This window comes from Scleropages formosus, chromosome 11, assembly GCF_900964775.1.
Source record: "Scleropages formosus chromosome 11, fSclFor1.1, whole genome shotgun sequence".
NCBI classification, from domain to species: Eukaryota; Metazoa; Chordata; class Actinopteri; order Osteoglossiformes; family Osteoglossidae; genus Scleropages; species Scleropages formosus.
The window spans coordinates 14458308-14479133 of record NC_041816.1 but is presented as its reverse complement, the minus strand read 5'-3'; positions in this window follow the sequence as shown (position 1 = coordinate 14479133).

Here is a 20826-nt window from a genome sequence, read left to right as displayed (position 1 = left end):
CTATTTCACATTTGGTGTGTGTGCGTGTGTGTACAGTGCTATATATATAGTATTATGTAGAAAATACTGTATATATAGTATCTTTGCACTGTATAGCTGTAATCTGTGCATCCAGTACAAGGACAGCCCTTGTATTTACAATGAAACCCAACTTTCAATAATAACACTTAACAGAGTGAGCTGGTTTGGAAAAGGGGTAGTTACTTGGTTTGAGTTTCATTTTGCTCATTTTTGGTCTGTAATAGATGCCTTGTGCGTGTGAAAGCTTGCAATTTTGTACTTGTTCTGAGGCTTTTCTTCAACACACAAGACTCCATTTTGTGGTTGGATAAAAAGGGATCATATTGTATATTTGATTACCAGTGATCTTGGCTGTTCTGAAGCCACATATGGACCAGAGAATGATACAACTTGATTGTAATTATGAACAGTTTTAAACAACTGATCCACATTTTTATATATAAATATTTAAGAATATATTACTGCAGGGTATTGACAACGTATAGATACTTTTTTTATTATTATGATTATTAATTGCAAGTAATGTACGTGAGTGTGCGTGGAAGTTTATAGTTAAAACGATTCTTGTTTGTGTTAGCTTCTTGTCAAAAACATGCTGTAAATTTGTTCTTGATATTAAATTATAATTTATGAATTTGAAATGAAAAGGTATTCCCTGTTTTCTTATTCCTTTGCTTCTATTTGCCTTAAAACAAGTCGCTTGCATTTAGAAACATGAATATGGGGGGTGGTGGTGTGTATGTGTGTATGTGTGTATGTGTGTGTGTGTGTGTGTGTGTGTGTGGTATTTCTCCCTAAGAACTAGAGGACCGCCGATCATCTTAGTGGAAACTCGTAAAAAGGTGAACGCTGCATATTTTTAATAAGCAAATACATACAACAACACCTAACATGACAGATGGATGGCAAGGCGATGAGTGTGACACACACTCCTGCTAAGACTGCGTCTGCATTCCCTCTGAAGGCTGATAACACAGTGATTGAAAGTGGTACCCAAGCACGCTATATTTTGATATTTTATGACAACAGCGTTGCAAAGCTCGGAAAGGAAAACAGATTCGCCACCCTCTCTTCCCGGCCCCTTATCCCGCATACAAAGACACACACAGGCAGGCAGGCAGGCAGGCAGGCAGGTCAGGTGTGTGTCGCCACATGCGCGGCTACTGATGCGCGCGATTCCAATCAATGGACGGCGAGGCGCGCGGCTCCCCGTGCCACTCCACTGTAGCGTCCCTCCGTGGGAAAATAAGCCGGGTCACATCCAGCGCTGCCCCACTTCTCGTGCCTCCCTCCTTGCTTTGCCCACGGAACCTGCGAGCATTTCGCTTTGCTGAAATGGGAGGTGAGGCGTGTGAAGGTGTGCCTTCGACCCACCCCTCCTTCTTGCCGGCCCATTAGCTGCTCCAATATGGCGCCTTGCGACGCGGTGCAGGTTCGGGGCCCCCCGGAGCCGATCGCGCTTTGTCGCGGGAAGTACGGCGCAGCGCCGAAGGGCAGCCGTCCGTCGAGCGCGGCCCGCTCCAAGTGTCCCCAGCAGAAATGGCAGTGACTTTACACGCTTTTCCCGCATTTAAACCTTGAGAGGTCTTAGGGGAAGCGTGTCAGTGGCGAAAACGAGTAGCCTGGACTGTAGTGTAATACACTGCTCTGTTCTTGCGCTGAGCACATGTGAAAGGACGGAGCAAAAATTGTTCCCTAAGCACCAAGTGGTGTTATCGCAAGAGCTAGTAAGAGCAAAAAAAAAAACACTTTAGGTGCGCATTTCAAGTGATAACGCTCTATACTATAATATTTCCGTGGTGCTTGTAGTTTGCGGTCAGCGCTGTATCAGTCAATGAGTCGGCGGTGCGCTTAACTTTCATCAAGAATGTTAGCACTTCCAAGGCCGGACCACCCATACACTGTCCTCGGGTTTTACTGGAAACTCTGCATTTATCTGTTACGTTCTGCTCGCGCCATCAATGCCCGTTTAAGTGAGTGCCGCACAAAAATTCTGTATAATCACGCATGCTTCCCATTTTTTCCCTTCTTCCTTTCCATGCGAATGCGAATGCATTAATGCAGACAATCCAATGAATGACCAGTTTTAAAAACTGCAGAATGCCGAAATCCGACTTCACATGATTTCTTCCCCATTTCTTAAGATTTCAAAGGCGTGCCATTATGCATCTGTCTAATTCGTGGTGAAAGGCGGCTAAATCTAATTACTCAGTCATTTTAAAGCGGTTAACGTCGGGCGTCTCTGCAGCGAGGCGACAAAGAGGTACGCATATGGTGGTAAACTATTTCTTATTTAGAATTTTTCGACTTATTTTTCCTGGTCATTTATTTATTTATTTATTTTTGCAAACTGCATTTCCGTCATTAATAAAGACAATTACCAGCGGTAGCAACAGCAATAGTCATATTTATATTGTCTTGGTTTCTCACGGTTTATATCACTTATTCTAATATCATTACCATATACTGTATGTGATGGAGGGTAAAATAATATCATTTTTGATATGCAATGCAATAATGAGAGGGATTAATTAACGACAATGCTGCTTTCTACTGCATCTTCATCTTGCTTCTGTGTCTTTAGGTTTGGATCACCTTTGCAGTCATTTGGATCATACCTTCCCATGGCTGATGTTAGTTGACAGACCGTGTGTGTTGAGGCTCAACTCTGTAATTTGCGCGTCTGTGCTTTTATTAGCGCTGGACACCGAACTAATGAGCTCTCCTTCAGCACAATGTCACTTTTATTTATTTTCACCTGGACACAAAATACACCGTGGGATATGCTTGTGAACAGACCTGCACAGTGTGCTTCTACGCATACTATTTATGAATCAGAGATGGTTTTATATATATATATATGAGCAGAAGCATATTCTAATTTGAATATTTCCGTTTTTAAGATCGTGAATTTCACCACGACTGTCAGACGAACACCTTTCTTTCTGGTGATATTTAATATCCAGGAACAATTAACCTCGTAAGTCATATTAGCTTATACTCTTAAACACGTCCTGTCATAACTACAAGTTCATCGAACTTTAAAATGTACTATGGAAGGGATATGAAAATTGCTTGGTTTACAGCACTTCACTTTTACTGTAAATTATTCTAAACTGAATCTCTAAATAGAGGTTATGTGGCATTGTGAGAATGTACCTAACAGCAGCATAAAATTATGCCCCTGTTCCAAATCAGCAATAATTGCTCATTACGCAATATATTTGTGTTTTGTATTTGTTTGCACATGTTTCTAACCGGGTTTTCTCATTAAACAGTATGGTGTAATAAAATAGGTATGAAGTGTCGTGTGTATATACTAGTGTAAGCATATATATAATGTGTGTATGTGTGTGTGCTCGTGTGTGTGTGTTTCCTCCATGGCGACCCCTACAGGGAGAGGATTTTTGGCCCTAAATCAACAATCAGCGTTTTATAGGTTGTAGTGGACACGAATCTTCATGCTCTGTTAGTTTCTCAGGGGGGAGCGCTGTCCCTTTGCGCACCACACAGCCTCTCACTTGCAAAGAAAAAAAAAAAAAAAAGGTTTTCTGCCAAAAGCCTAGGATCTCCATTTGTCATCCTCCGATCAGAGCTGTCCAGCTGAAGACAGTCGAAGGTGTCCTCGTCTTGCCGAGCTGTGAAACAAAAAATAGTAGAAGTAGACAAATACTGTCCCATTTCACACCTGTCATGTTTTATACAGTGGCAGAATCAACATAAAATGCATTATTATTATTATTATTATTATTATTATTATTATTATTATTATTATTAAGCAAATTGCACATTTAAAAATTAAGAATTGACGGGTACCACTGTAGACCATGTGAGAAGACTTATACAAAAACATATGTTGAACAACAATTGAAACATACGTGTATTTTTTTTATACATGTGTACTTGAAATTCAGATACTTTTAAAACACATTAAGGTACATTAAGGTGTTTGTCCGCGCTGCTTAGTAGTGTCCACTTATATCTATTTTGTATGTAAAACTCTCCTCAACTTTTCTGCATTTTTTGGGGAATTAAATTTTATTGAGACGTATGCGCATCTAGACGAGGTGTCTGTTATCTTTGTTATTTTAAATAAAGCGGTTTTAAATTGACTTGCTGATCCCAGCGTGATGCGTTCCGCGCACTAAATGTTAGAAAATTGTGCCATCTACCCGCTATTCACAGAACTGTCACTTGCAGGACCTCCCAAGACCTTGAGCCAACTTCAGCACAAAAGAAAGGGCCGTGGGGGCTGGAGAAGTGCCGCACCACGTGGTCTCACCCCCACCCCACTCGCCAAAACACACACACACACTCATACACATCACACAAACTTTGTGTATTCTTTTCTGGAGAGCTGGGCAATGGAATACAATACATTTCATGTTTTGATTTATTTGTAACCCCAGCTCAACTTGTTGCAGCTCTGCGGTTTGAAATGGTTGATTAAATTTTATGTTAATACATTATTTGAATATATTTGTAAACGCTGTCCTGAATTTTTCATGCATACTGATGTGTAAATAGAGTAAAACTGTGTGATTATTGTACAAAAGTTGTGCAGTTGTTTTTTTTTTTATCCATATAAAATGTAAAACTGGACCAAAACTCTGTAATTTACCGTAAGATGAGTACGATGAAATAAAAGCGTCTTCCTAAATCCTTGTGCCACTGTGCCATTGCCCATCTCAGTTTATTCAGGACCACTCTTTCTGTGCAATGGCAAAAAGACGTCTTCTATCCTCCTGCAACCTGAAATGGGGATAAATACAAGTGAGCGTTGCAAAATATAAGTTATTATACACGTGCAGTATTTATTTCTTCCGTTAGCGCGTCTGCGTGTCCTTCCCCGGCTTCACTGATCCGAAACGAGCGCGAAGATTAAAATTACACTTAATAAAGGGCACAGCTTCCGTTTCAGTACTAAGTGTCTCATGTGGTTGGTTTTACGAATTACTCAGAAATCCACCCTTTGTTTAGTTACCACTGTATTTTTAAAGTCGATAAGTTTTTATGATTCTTTAAAATTGACCAAAAGATACGGCTACGAGCGTGGGTAGTAGTGTAAATTTCACTGTGCTCCTTGCATATCACTCATCACCATTCCAAATGCATTTCCTGACACGTTTTACCTTTTACCACTGAACATTTTCCTTTCTTTTCCTTTGCCTCCTCCACACATAATACAGAAAACATAACTCCTTCATTGCCAATATGTACACACAAACGACTGGCGACAATTTGAAAAAAACTTGTAATTAAAAAAGAACTTAAAGCATATGATATAATGTTCAGTCTTAACATGAAGATGGAAAGCCCAGTAAACTGGAAGTAATGCTGGATTATGTTTTCTGCGCTCTCACTGTACACGTTTATGAAGACAGGAGCAGAAAAGACTCTCTTTTGTGAGTCCAAATAAGGCGCTGGTTTCCTATGCAATTTCATATCGAGACGTGTCAATTCTGGCTCATTTGCATCCTTTTGGCATCACCGCACAGACATATTCAGCCCCCCCTTCCCCGTGCACGTCGCACTGTCTGTTCCTCCCGTTAAAGACCTATTGTCATTATTGGATTCTTCAGTGTCCTTCATTTCCAGTGTATGGTCTGTACAGAGTCGTCTGCTTCCATCTCACTGAAATAAGACTTTTATTTTTTTTTTAATAAATAATTGTGTCTTCAGTTTTGTTTTGCGAGGACACTCCTTTGTGCTGAATTCCATTCGGCGCTCTCCACTCGAATTAGTCTTTCTCATGATTCCTTGCTGTTATTGTTTAATAAATGCGTTATTTTGGAAATCTTTTATCATCTTTCTCCCATGCAGGAATGCCCCTCCCTTCTGCTCCCGGTAGCCCCACATTCTCTGCACGAAAGCAAAAGAAAAGGGGGCCGGTTGACACCAAAATGGCAAAGTTCATGTCGAAAAAACCGCGCAGACTTACAAAGGCGCACACGGCTTTGTAATTGCGGAGAAAAGAGAAAGTGCGGCTGCGGCGGGAGAGCGACTCAGCGAGAAGGCGGTTGTGTGTTGCGTGCGTCCGGGTGCGTTTCTCCAAGTTTCCTTTAACTGTCTTTGTGCTGCGGGGCTCATTGGCGCCTCATCGGCTCATGTCGGGGCCTCTGCTAGGTAGCGCTTCCGTTCACCTACTGAGGAACATGTGCACATGTGCCCGCGTCCAGCTCTGCTTGTGTGCTGCGGAGGATACTAGGCCTCTCTGGGCTTTCCATATACGAGCAATATTTCTTAGGAAGATCATGACGTTTTCAACGGCACATATAGGCCGCGTTGGAAAGAAAAAAAGAAAAAAAAAAAAGTGGTGGGAGAACAGGAGCGCGATCAGAGGCTGGGAAGCCCCGCAAAGAAGAGAGAGATGAAGCGCAACACTCACCGGTGTTACCTCCACACTCAACACACTCCAGTAACTAGACATGAAAATCGTTTGTATGTAACGATTGCAAAGAGATGCAAGGGCCTGGTGTGAAGGAGAGGCTGAGTTTGTAAAAAATAAAAAATAAAAAAATAAAGCAACATTAAAAAGCAAGTAACCTACACGGCACAAATAATTGGAAAGAGAATTTAACTTCAATGCGTTTTTCTAGTACACTGAGAAACGTACATATTTTGTTTCTGAAAACCCGTTTGCTAAAATGCTGATCTCTAAGTGTTTACACCGAAGTAGACGCAGTGAGTTAAAAAATACTGAAACAAAATGCAGAATAAGCGATCGTTATTACTGAGCCCCGCAGTAATGGATCTTCACACGAACGTTAAAAAAGATCACAGAAGGCTGGTAGGGTTTTTAAGAACAGGGGGCAAGTTAAATCACGTAGATTGAAGCACGACTGTTTTGAAACTCCTGAAGCCTGGAGTTCATGAATCGGGTGATAAAGATTTTAAAAAGATGTTCCTATATTATTGCTCACACATATGTTACAACGCGTGCATTGACTGCTGGGGACTGGGGCAGCACCGCCGTGCCGTCAAACTGCGCATAAAAAAGCGGCTTTTCCGAGGGGGGCAGTATCACTGTGACAATGCGGCTCGTTCAAATACCTCCAAAAGTAATGATGTGCGGACCGAAAATCGAGAAATTCCCAGCGCAATCTTTCGTGCCTTTTAATACACTGCAGTAACTACAATTACGTGTGGGTACACTGATATTCATATGCAGTATTTTCAGAAAAAAAAAAAAACGCACATAGTGGAACTACTGAATATATTATTGTTCAGCACCAGTATTCAGTTTTCACAAATTTTAGTGCGTGTACGTGTGTATATACACACACACACACACACACACACACACACACACATACCTAGGGCCCTGCCATCATGACAAAGCAGTTTAAGGTCGCAAACTATTTCCATCAACCGCACGTAAAGACTGTTTTTGTCTGGTAAAATAAAATTACTGTCTTTTTGACGACTGATACTGAACCCCTAGTGAAATGAAACACTGCTCAAATAGTTTTTAAAAGCATTAGTTTCGTGCCGTAGGAACTTGTTAAACATCTGACATTGTTGAATCTCAGTCACATCTTATATTGACCGGCTCTTGTGGGATTGCAAGTTGTGGTTCTTTCATTTTTTAAAATTTCCACTCACTGCTGAGGTGTCGCGTTTTTTGTCTTTTGAGATCTTTTGGCCTTTTCCCCCTTTTTTTTCAAACACCGCTTACTTATGACTTTCATAAAAAATGAGTTTTTGTGTAAATTCATGCACGTGCTGTTTCATACACAGTGATGTTTGTTTACCTTGTTTTCCTCACTCTGAAGACTTCATGTCGTCCCTAACCTTGATAAAATGTAAACCACAAGTTAAAATGTAAACTGCATCCATTTAGAGAGCAGGTAACTTATTTATTTATTTATTTACTTACTTACTTACTTACTTATTAGTTGTCCCCACGATATCAGCTTCCTAGTGCTTATTATAATTTTGGGGACACTTCACTGAACGCTGTCCACACCTCAGATTTGGAAGGTACACACACCGGCACACACTGCAGTCCTTGCGCCGACCTACATGAAAAACTCCTCAGATGTTATGTTCTCTGTAGCAGACGGCCGTCTGCTGTTTCCTCCAAAAACACAATACCGAAATCAGCAGAAGGACCCAGGACATTTTCTCATGTGGTTTTAATATCACACTTTTCCCTCTTAGAAGAAATTAAGAAATAAATAATTTTGTATTTATTAACCAAAATATTATTTTGAATTTCTATATTATTATTATTATTATTATTGTTGTTGTTGTTGTTGCTGTTGATGATGATGATGATGATGATGATGATGTTGTTATCGCAACGTATTTTTCTCGGGGATTAGACAAAGCAAAGTTATATATACATATTTTTAGACCTTGGAACAAAATGTATTGACACTGAAATTGAAATAATCAAAAAAAAACACAGATTAGAACTATTATACGTATGACTGTAAAATAAACGTTTGATCTTACATCTTAGCTAATAGTAATAAACAACATTTGTTAGTACAGCTTTTGCACGGAACATCCTGCAGGATATTTTAAAATGAAAAGTTTGTGTATGAGCGTCTCTGTCTTGTTGTGACATCATTAGTTCACCTGTGACATGATGTCAGCTGAAGTTGGACAGTGAACGCCCAGAAAATGCCGAAATTTTTAGCTGCGATCCAGCCGACGAATAAAATAATTTAGTAACATGCGATATTTTCAATCACCCGACACCTCTATCTGTTGGCAATTGTGAGATCAGTTGTGTGAGATGCATCACATTCGCTCTGTGTGTTTTGCCGGAGGTTTTTCCTTTCACGGGATATGGTTTCTCCCTCCTTATGAATTAATTATTAATTAATATTTTAGCATCATTATTATTATTTTTTTTTAATTGTTGTTGTTGCTGTTGTTCCATTTCCTCATTTTTAATTTTACGCAAAGAGCCATCTTATTTCAGGTTAATTCTATTCTATAATTCTGTGTCTTGATTCTTAATTGTATAATATGACTGAGAGACCCCAGTACTGTAAGGCTACATCGCATGTCCGTGTCAGTAACCATGTGAAATTGCTAACAGAGGTGTGTGTGGTCGGTGTGTCAACCTGAGCTTCCAGTGGTGGCGATCGGTGGGGGCGGGGGTGGGGGTGGGGGCGGGGGCGGGGTCGCTGCCTGTGTGTGGAGGGGCGCTGGGTCTTTAATGTCACTGGCCATATGAATAATAAGCAACATTTTAAATTCGGCTGCACTAGTTGAGCATAGTTACTGTATTCGTACGGCACTTTCAACAGTTATAAACTATCCTGCAATGCACAAGAAATTTCATAATAACATTCCATTCCTCGAAATTATAAGGAGGGAAGATTTTCAAGATGCGGAGAAAACATACATAGGCTGCACTTTAACGCGATTGCATCGTGCTCGCTATTACATATAGTGTGTGTTAAATATATGCATGTATGCATATATTTATATATATTTATATATATAACTACACAGTGTACAGTTACACTAAATATTTGTACCAAGTACACACATACTGTATACCATACTGTCAGTTTACCCTCTTTACTCCATGGGCTGTCTCTATCTGTCATCATTATCAAATGACCTCCGACTGGGTAATGCGTGGTAATCATTTGCTTTCAGGAGTGAGTTTACCTTTTACTAATTTGTTCCACAGACATGACAGGTTATAAATGAAGTTCCCCGCTGCACTGGCGAGGTGGCGCTGTGATGCGCTTTGCTTAGTCGCTTTGGGTTCTCTTTCTGTCCGCTCTGTTCGCTTGAAACACTCGGGACACACGAGCGCACAGTTACTTCTGGTCCAAGGAAAAATGTCTACGGATAAGAATGTAGTTTAAATGCACACAGTTTGAAATGTCGTTTCAAAGCAGAAAGTTGAAACTGGACCCCACCAACAGTCCTACTGATATAGTTTTGATTCTCTAACCGTTTCCACTTATTCAATAAATGCATATACGTATCCTATAAATATTTGTGCGGCAATAACCAATTTCTGCCTGCTTTCAAAGCGTATCATTATCTGAAATAAAAGCTGCACAGCTTTAAGCATGCCTTTTATTAATTCTGAGAAAACAAACGCACTTGTTGTAACTTATCTCCAGTTTCTCTTTTCAAAGAAAAACTTACAGTATATCCATGAACAAAAGCTGCTGTTAAACAGCTGTGTTGATTTATTTCAGTTTTCTGTGTAAATACAACAGCCTAGTAAAAGGACTTTGTCGTCGGTAAAAATGTAAATAACGGATAATCAAAATTGCCTGTATAAATAATCGCAACACATAAAGGTCCTACATTCTCTTGTTATGAACATCTGTATAAAATATTTGAAACCTTCCCAAGAGTAACGAGTCTCTGTAATAATTCGCGTCTAAACAATTTAATATGCTTTTGTAAGCGATGATTCTAATTTTCATTTCATACTAATTTTTCACAGATTCCAGTGTTAATATTATTCATATTGATTTTTACATTACCGAAGTTATTTTTTCTTTCTCACGAACAGTTGCCTAAAGCACCTTCTTCAATGAGTATTTTTTATTATCGCGCTTTTTAGGCTTGTTGATAAAACAAAGAGTTATTAAATTATGCATATTCCCAATATTCCCACTCCTCAATATTCCCAGTATGATAATGTAACACACACTATTCTCCACTATGATGATGTGTATGTCTATGTATGATTTAATATCTTATGCTAAAATATATTAAAATGACATTATAAACACCTTTAACAAAAGTTGGATTGAATTCATGTACAGCCTTTATGGTCTCTGTGGTTTAAAACGAAATCTCTCTCTTTAAAGGTGGTGTACAATTGCTTTCAGTTTATATACAAAGATTCCAAAATTTCTCAGTTACAAGCAACTGCATGCGTAAAAAACAGATGTTGTTTTTTCGACGCATTTCAGTGTCTTTCGTGTATTTTGAGAAACTTCTTGAAAACTTCATTCCACCTTTATTCATGTGTCGATTAGGTATTAACTACATATTACCGCAGAAAGGGAGATCAAAGACCTAAATTATGGTCCCGTGCAAAAAAAAAAAAAAAAAAAAGAAATGTATTGCGAAATCTGCGGCTAAATTGCCCCTATATCCAGAACCGAGATGTTTTCAGATTTTTTATGAAATATTGCCCTGAAGTTAATTCCACCAGTACTGTGGAGTCAGGTGAGGGATGAGCTCTCTGCTTCTCCTACCTGAGGGCTTCCAATTAGACACCACGTGCTTCGAAGTCGCACACTGCATCTGCGCTGCTGACGAAAGAGCAGAATACTGCATCAAAGAGGTCCTTATTTTTGTGAAGACACTGTACAAAAGATATCGATTTACTTTAATAAATACTTTTTCAGTTCAGATTCGGTGTTGAAGCAAAAAAAGAAAGGTGTATTCTTTCCATTTATAGGCATGTTGCATTTTTTGAAAGTCCATACTTTGCCAGTCATTGAGCGAGACTTCCATTATTATTATTATTATTATTATTATTATTATTATTATTATTATTATTATATATTTTTAAAATTACAGTATTTTTGGTTTTTACTTGGGGACAGCTGTATAACATAATATACGGAAACAACATTTCTTTTGTACATGGAATCTTTTGCTTTTGACTCCTACTTGCAATTGCTTCTACTGCTATCTGTATTATTGTTATAATTAATAGTGGCAGAATTACTACCGTTATAAAAATACATGTATAAGCAGCAGAGGGATTCGAAAACATAGTAGGCCTACACAAAAGCGAACGATATCATTTCTATGTGTTATCTCTTCAAATTGTCCCCAAGCAAAAAATGAAAAAGGGTCTGTTGTAATATCCATGTGATATTTATCTGACACTGCTTTTGTCATAATGTAATGCTTCACGAGATTTAGAAAGATTCAGTGAAATAAGTACATTTCTGATAAAAGCTTATTTCTTATGTCTATAAGTAAATAAAATTACTGAAAATTGAATTTAATAAGTTTCCTTCTTTATTGCTTCGCATGGCCGAGGAGCAGCTAAACTTGAACACTTCAGTTTCAGTTGAATATATTGTAAACGCAAACATGTTGTCAGATTGGAAATGATACTTCATTTCATTTAATTGGATTTTTAAATATTAATTAATACATTTTAAGAAACCTCGATCAGGTAGACAGGATTTTTCTATTTCTCATCACTTGTCGTTTGTCAAGCTAGAGTTTGGTGGACAATAATGTAGCAATTGTTGATGCCTGCTGACCCACAAAATTTGAGGGTGGCTATTCTGGCTTTGGTATGCAATTATGCAAAACACTTTGTATAAAGACTTGCTATCTGATCTAATGATAGAGCCTGCAGTGTAATTTCAAAGGAGGGAGGGTCCTTCTGAATATACATTCTTCCAAGGTGGGTGGAGAAAGTAACATTCAAATAAATTCAAGGCCCACGGCAAATAAACATTATTTCATTGTCTGGAAGGTTTGTGTCTGTGTGTGGCTGTGTATGTTTTGCTAACTTGGTAAGGACATTCTGAAGATGGTAAACCCTGAAATGCAAACCTATTCAGCATCTTCACATAAAATAAGTGATTTTTTTAAACAAGCTAGACAGTTCAGAAAAATTACTCCCAAACTTTGGTTACCAACTTTTTCCAGTTTTTTCCAGGGTTGAAGTCAGAAATCATTTACCACATACGAATGACCAACAATGATTGGTAAACAAACATGTGAGTTGATCTGTATGTTTAAATTCAAAAAGAAAAGTGGCCACAAGACTTATAGGAATGCTTAATGACTAATATGAAATGGAAGAAAAGATATTTTGTTAATAAAAATGTGAAAACTGAGTAAGTGATGAAACTCACCTAACCACGCAATTGGTCTGTTTTATCCAAAAAAAGTGTGCTTAATTTTATGACTTTAAACCTACCTAAAAACACACACAAACTAATGGAAGGAAATATTATGAATGGCAAGACAAATCAATTTTTACTCATATGTGTTTGGAGACTGTGGGATGTTTCATGTGCATGGGCATAATGAACACTTGTGCTGTTAGGCAGAGGTGCGAATCTGAAGGCTTTTCTACCAGAAGAAGTGCCAACTGAAAGAGAAATAAAGAGATCTGCTGCTGTCAGGGGTCAGACAGGCAGCCATTGCTTCCAGAGGTCTTTGGAAAAATTCACACGTTTGAAGGCTTAGCACTTTGCTGTCTTTGCATTTCAAGCACAGATCACTGAATACTGCAAAAAAAGTAGTGAGTTTTGGAGAACTGTAAGGTTTGGATGGCAAAAGAGACGAGCGATTTTGGCGCATCTCTCTGTGTGTGTGTGTGTGTGTATTTCTTTTCTGAAGAATACTTCCTGGCAAACCAGTGCACAATCACTAGTTGTATTTTATCTTATATCTTACCTGCATATGACTTAAAAATCATGCCTTCATTATATCATATACATCGTGTCTGAAGTGCATGAAAAATATCAAAAATACAAAGACGCAGTAATAACTACATGGATTAAAATACGCACATGTACAACAGAGGCAGACCAAATCATAGAAACTGCAAAGACCATAATGAACTAACTAAAAGGGAGCAGGGCCACCTTTTATATCCAGAGCACCTTTAATCTTAATTTGAAAGTTTAGGAGGAGATGTACTCTACACTTGGCACCCCTGAACTGCTCATAAACATTCATGGATGTTTACAGCTGCTGAATGAAGAGGGAAATAAATGTGATCAACATATTCCAGTTGTTTATGAACCCGTATTTAGATTTATTTAGCTGTAGGGACAGTGGTGTTCCCAACTTGGGAATGGGGAAATTATGAGGTAACAGTGATTATTCATAGAATGTGTCTGGTCACCAAAAACATCATCACATACCATGGTCATTATGTGACAATGCAACACAATTATTAGACATCAATGACTCCAGTTAAGTTGTAGCTAAACTTCTTCAGATCCACCGCTATATTTAACAATTTACAAGAGACAGGCTGAGGTCTCTAGGCATTGATCAATCTGTTCTTTATTCCCAATAATGTATTTGTCTGAATTGCCCTTGGATATACATTGTCCAGCAGTACTGTAAATATAACATGTTTAAGATCATCACAAGCAATTTTTGTTGAATCTAGATTACTAAAGTGTTAATAAGTGTAATGTAATGTAGATTTTAATACCTATCTTGTGCAATGTCTGCTTATTTCAGTTGATGAGCTTTGACTCGCAACCATTGTTTCTTCTTCTAATCTAATGCAGTTTTTACATATGCAAACATGGTTTTCTGACACACACACCCCCCCCCCCCCCCCCCCCCCCCTGCAACATTAAATAATATTTTAGATTTATTGACTGATGCACCTCCTATTCAGGCACTTCAGTTTTTTTTTTCAAACCTATAGCTGTCTTACACTGCTTTAAAACCTTTTGCACACTTTATTACAGTGTTCTTTGTTCAAGGCAGCTTACAGGGATAAGGTAATACAAAATAAAACAACATTGTTTTGAAAGAGTACTGGACATCATGAATATGTGTCCAATTACTGTAAATGTGAAATTTTTAATTTAATTTTCTCGGATTTTACAATTTTTCACAGTTTGTGAAATCTTATCATTTATAGACGACCTGTATTCTGAAAAGTTCAGTACTCAACCAGGACTTTAAATTAAAAAAAAAAAGAAAAAATCAGAGTTCTTAGTTATATTTCTGAATAAAGTGCACGAAGATTGAGCACATATCTGTTGGTGACATTGTGGTGTAGTGGGTAGTGCCGGTGCCTCACAGCGCCTGTCCTGTGCATTTTAACAGGGGTTTGAATCTGGCTCAGTTTGTCTGGTTTCCCTCTGTTTACATGAGTGAGTGAATGACTCTGTGTATTTCACTGTTCTACTCTATAAATAGGTAAATTATTGTAGAGAGTTCAGTGTACTGTATCCAGTACTGTAAGTCAGCTCGAAAAAAGGTATCACGTATAAACTAGTTAATGATCGTCATGCATCGCTTTGGCGGAATAACATTTCGTATATGCATATATGTAAATGTTTGAAAAGCTGATATTTTTCAGTTGAATAAGGAAATATATTTTTCAGCTTGTCATATAAAGAGAAGCTGAAGAAGAATGTTTGCATTTTATGGTACAAAAACATTAAGTGACCAAAATGATTAGAATGTATGTCAGGTGCAACGATGGTGTTTTTTTTTTTTTTGCATCACAACCTGGGGATTATGTGTTCATTCAAGCCACCTCTGTGCGGAGTTTTGCATGTTTTCATACAGTGTGGTTTGCCCTGGGTGTTCCCTCAGTCTCATTCTGAATTTCTCTTAAACTGTTAATTTTCTTATGCCTCCTATTCTGCTATACATCATATGATTCAGTGTATATTCTGTGAGTCACTGTCAGTCCTTTTTCAAGTCAAGTCAAATCAAGTGGTTTTATTGTCATTTCAACCATATACAGCTGGTACAGTATACAGCGAAAGGAAACAACGTTCCTCCAGGACGATGGTGCTCCATAAATCAACACAAAGCTACCTACACAGGACTACAAAAAGTGCACGTGTGCGAGACATGTGCAAACAGTGCTAGACATTACAATAATTAAAAAAGCAATAAAAACAGTAGAAAACAGAAGATACTGCAACATAAAATAAATACTATAGATATAAATATACTAATTAGCAGCAAGAAATACAGTTGGTCAGTACAATATCATGGAATGGTGTTCAGCTGAGTATGGGTGTGTGTGTGTGTGTGTGTGTGTGTGTGTGTGTGTGTGTGTGTGTGTGTGAGTTGTATCAGTCCAGTCCCTGGGTATTGAGGAGTCTGATGGCTTTGGGGAAGAACTTGATAAGAGATTGCTGAAGATGAATGGATGTAACAAGTGCAATGTAAAATGTCACTTTGGAATGAATAATGTGTCTGTTAAGAACAAAAAAATTTGAATATTTGCAAATTTGTTTCTTGTGTACACACGCCAGCGTTTTATGCTGAAGTATTCAAATGCATGAATCTGCATGGTTAGTGGTATTAACAAATGATGTAATGTACATGGGAACCCAGCTATCAGTATCTGAGGTCAAACACTGCTGCTTATCCATTGAATTTAATCTTTTCCTGTAGTGCCTAAAACAGCACTCCTAAAACTTTGGATGAGTGCTTTCTGGCTTCCAAGTCATCTTGGCAGCACCTGATGGGGTTTTCCAAAGTTTCATTTACCAGAAGTTTACATTATTATATATTAAACATAAGTATGTACAAGCTTTGGTGAATTGCTGGAGATGTAAACTTGGTCTCTGGTAAGTCATGAGCTTACAGAAAATTAACAAAAGCCAATTGCAGGAGACCTGAAATATCTGAATGCTACCAGAAATAAGTTCTGGTGAGATCTATTTTCTTGGTGCAATTGATTTGTTTCTTTGTTTCGTTCTTGCTTCTATAGTCAAAACACTGAGACCCCTTAGAGTGAGTTGGTGCTGTAGAACATGATAGAGTGCTCCAACAATATCAATCTGTTGGTCAAGCTGGCTAAGCTGTCACTTTTAATTTGCACATGACCTTCTGGCCAAAAAAAGAGAGAGAAGTGGCAGAATGCAGAACTGAAAGCTGGTATTATTGGTCTGACAGCTTCACTCATCTGGAAGTAATGAAAAATGCAATTTATATTTATAATCTATGACCTTCTGCTCAGAAAGAGAAATTACCTAAACTACAAGTCATAGAGAAAAAGGAAGGAGCAGTCTTTTTCTAAGATGGAACTCCTGTTCTTTGTTATTGCACTTACACACAAGATGTAAATTTAATAAATGACATGGAGTGATGTGAACTACTGCTGATGTTGCTGATGCCCAACAAGTAGGTCAGCACTGCCATGGCTGAAGCAGCAAAAGGATTTGACATGCCACAGTGAACTCGTGGAACTCAAAGGAAACCCCTCACAAAACAAACGGGAGTCCTCCCCTCGCATTAGGAGGTGTACCGTTTTTTTCATTATTCCATTATTATTTCATTATTTATTTTTCATTATTTTCATACACATTACAAACTTTGTTTATAGCTTGTCTTCAACAAATGTAAACTTCGCTATCAATATAAACATTCCTTAGCTTTGCTGAAAAATTTGCCTGTTTCATCGAAAAGCTGAATTTTATACATGCATTAGGTAGTTTATTATTCTGTAATTATCTAATATTAATTGGTAGCAGACCTCAATAAAATGCTAGAATATAAAGAATATTAATAGGGAAATATTAACACTGAATATTAATAGGAAATTGTCATTAGGGTCACACGAAACCCCACATTATATTCTCCTGGTGATTAGAGAAGTTTAAATAACATGTAAAGCATGTGTACAGCAATAACTAAGGAGCTGCAGGTGCTTATTCAATGCAAGCACTGACATATTCAGACCCAGTTCTTATGGGAAAGACTGACTTAACTGTATATGTTTATCTGGATTTTGTTCAGTGTAAGCAGATCCAAAATAAAAGTGTTAGAATTAGGTTTATGTAACATTTATTATCAAAAGTGAATGAGCAGGACAAAACTTTGCTGAAAAATGATTTAGTAATAAGGAAACACATTCCTCATTGCTATGAAAATAATTCTGTATATTGACAGAAATAAATGAAGACAAGAAGTTACAAAGAGGTTAAACGCCAAATCTCCTGTTAAGCTCACCTGAGCAAAATGTTAAAATGTAATGAATGTTTCTTAATGAATGTTTCTGCATCGAGATTTGGTTACACACAATGTGACGATGGCACTTTGGCGCGGTGTTATGTGATCCATTATTGGCATATAAGTATTGCTGCACCATTTCGGATTATTTTCATTTTGAAGTAAATGTACGTGGGAACATGTCTCTCATGTTCATTTATACAAGACAGAACTTTTATGAAAGACACTGCACACACACACACACACACACACACACACACACACATCATCTGAACCGCTTGTCCCATACGGGGTCGCGGGGAGCCGGAGCCTAACCCGGCAATACAGGGCGTAAGGCTGGAGGGGGAGGGGACACACCCAGGACGGGATGCCAGTCCGTCGACACTGCTCATCATCCTTGAATTACTTTTTTGAATTATTCATTTATATTCTAGTAACTAAGAAAAAAGCTGGTAAAACGTCTGATAGGCTTACTCTTTATTGTGTTCCACAGGGCTGGCTGACCTGACCTGTTTGGCCAGTGATGAAGCGCAGGATTTCTGTAAACCATAGTGACAATGGCCAGAACACAAGTCTTACAGATGATCATTTCAGTTGTGTGCTCAGCCAAAAAAACAGCCCTTATTTTTCACTTCAATGCCGATCGTCAACATTACTACCACAGTATGTAAAATTAAAGGCTTCTGTCAATTTCAGGATGGCTTTATTAAGGTATTTATAATTCGTTAATGATAGTCTAAATGTGTGGTTTCAGCCTGGAAGCACTCAACAGTGCAGTTCAGTTTCAGAAAGGTTAGAGTGTTTAGCTCAAATTAAATTGAATCAAAATTGAATAAAAATGTACATGTTTATGATTCATTAACTTAAATCAAAATCCTTTGAATTTTTCTTTTTTTCTTGTTTTGCCAAATGGAGTTGTAAATCATGAAAAGATACATGTAAACATTTCTGATTTTGATGTTGCATGCATAATTTAAATGCTATATTATCTGGGTTTTGAAGTTTTGGGTTTTGTGTTATTTTTCAGTATAAATGTCCTCCTATATTAAAAGGTAAATTTTTTATGCTCAGATCAAGCTCTTGTCCCTTGCCTGCCCTTTTAATCCTCTGGCATGTGTTTGTGACGTCACAAAGCTGCAGGCTCCAATTTACCCATCCCCTTGCAACTGTCATTAACTCAGAGCTTCAGCAAATGAAAAATGACTGGGAGACTTACTGGCTTCCATAACTGACCATGGGGAGTTGCTAGAATGACCTTGCTTTTGACTTGACCAAAAAACATTTTGATATCATTGCTGGAAGTGAGTGCTAGAGTTATCTTGCATAAGTCAAAGTGGAAAAAAAAACACATATACAAGGGCCCAGAATACCAGTTAACTAATGTTATGTAAACATATACATTTGCTCCTATTGCAGACTAATAAATTTCTAATGAGACAGCATTTGAACCGTCATGCTTAATGCATGCTTGACATCCTATACTGCTCTCTTTAATTAAACAGGTTTAAAAAAGGCAGCATTAAAAAAATCACATCACATAAAGTTTCCGTAAAACTTGTGCAAAATATTACCCTTTTGATCACAACTGACTGGGGAATGACTATGGGAAGGCAGGTAGTGTAGTTGGGCCGAGAGGTCATAGGTCCCATTTCCAGCTGTAGTATGCTTGAGCAAAGTACTTACCTTAAATTGCTCCAGTAGAATTGCCTAGCTGTATAAATGGGAAAAGAATTGTGCCTTGCTTAACACTGTAAGTTACTTTGGAGAAAAGTATCAGCTAAATGAATATGTAAATTGCACAGAACACAGGAAGTACGACAAAATAAAGAATAACATGACACTGATGTGCTGCAATGATGTAGTTTATTACTGGAAAAAAGGCTGAATTTGTAAGCAGAGATATTAAATTATTTTTTGCTTTACCATTGGTAAAGCATTTAACAAGCAGTTCAAGTTTATAACTTAAAAAATTCTGATTACGAAATTCAAAAACAAAATTAAAAAGAAAACAAAAATGCAGAAGCAGTGGACAAAAGTGGGTCTAAAGATCACTTGCAGTGTTGAAAATAAGATTGCTGAAGCAGCAGCATCCACTGAAAACCTCATCAGGGGGTTCAGTCAGAAGCATCCAAAACTTTCTAATTCTTTGCAGGACCGTGGTCATACTCTGCTATCAACTAGACCACAGTCAGATATATACAACCAAGCATGATACTTATCTCCTTTACACGAAATCTGTGCTGTAGTATGAATGGCATTCTTTTTCACATTCACAGCACTGCCACAATGGATAAGTACTCCTGTAAGAAACTTCTAGCATATAGTGTCTAACGGCTATGGCATGTGTTCACAACAAGTTTCACATGTTCATTGTACAAAGTCTCTGCTCAAAAACTGTTAGTTTATGTCTGTAGTACAGAGGAGCCTGGGTCCAAAGGTTGCTCCATGTCATATTCTTCAGTCAGACTAAAACAGATCAGATGCCTTTGGATCTCGACTCCCAACAAAGAGACTATTTTACTACAAGTTATGGCAATGTGCTGAGAGACACAGGGCACACACGGAGGAAGATGGCAAGTTGAAAAGAAAGAGTGGTTGCTGAGAGGGAAGATTAAAGATGGTTGGCAATTACTTGGATGGTATAAACACGCATTCCTTTGTAGTAATTACCACTCTTATTCAGTTTTGCATCTCTGCAATCTCATGCCAGCTTGAAGGAAGCAAGTGAACTTTTTGAATTTCAGATCTTCCCAGCATCTATCCATACAGTATATAGTGTATTGTTATATATTCATGAGCCCTCAGGTGATGCTTGTTTCATGGAAGGCTGTCTTCTTGTCTGTAAATTATAGTTGTAAAATTAAAGGACTTAACCATTTTGGAAAGTACCCAGGGGTGAGTTTCCCAAGAACAAAGTGTGCCAGGAACATCATACATTTTCTGTCCAGATCATTTGTTCATTTACAAATTTTTCCACAAACTGTCTGTAACTACATTCACATTTATCCATTTAGCAGACACTTTTCTCCAAGGCGACGTACATCTCAGAGAAACACAATTTGTGCATTACCTTAGGAGAAAGTGAGACATAGTTGCAGACGCGATTCTTAAGTAAACTTAGTTTGCTTCTTTCCACTTTGTGTACCAAAGTTCATC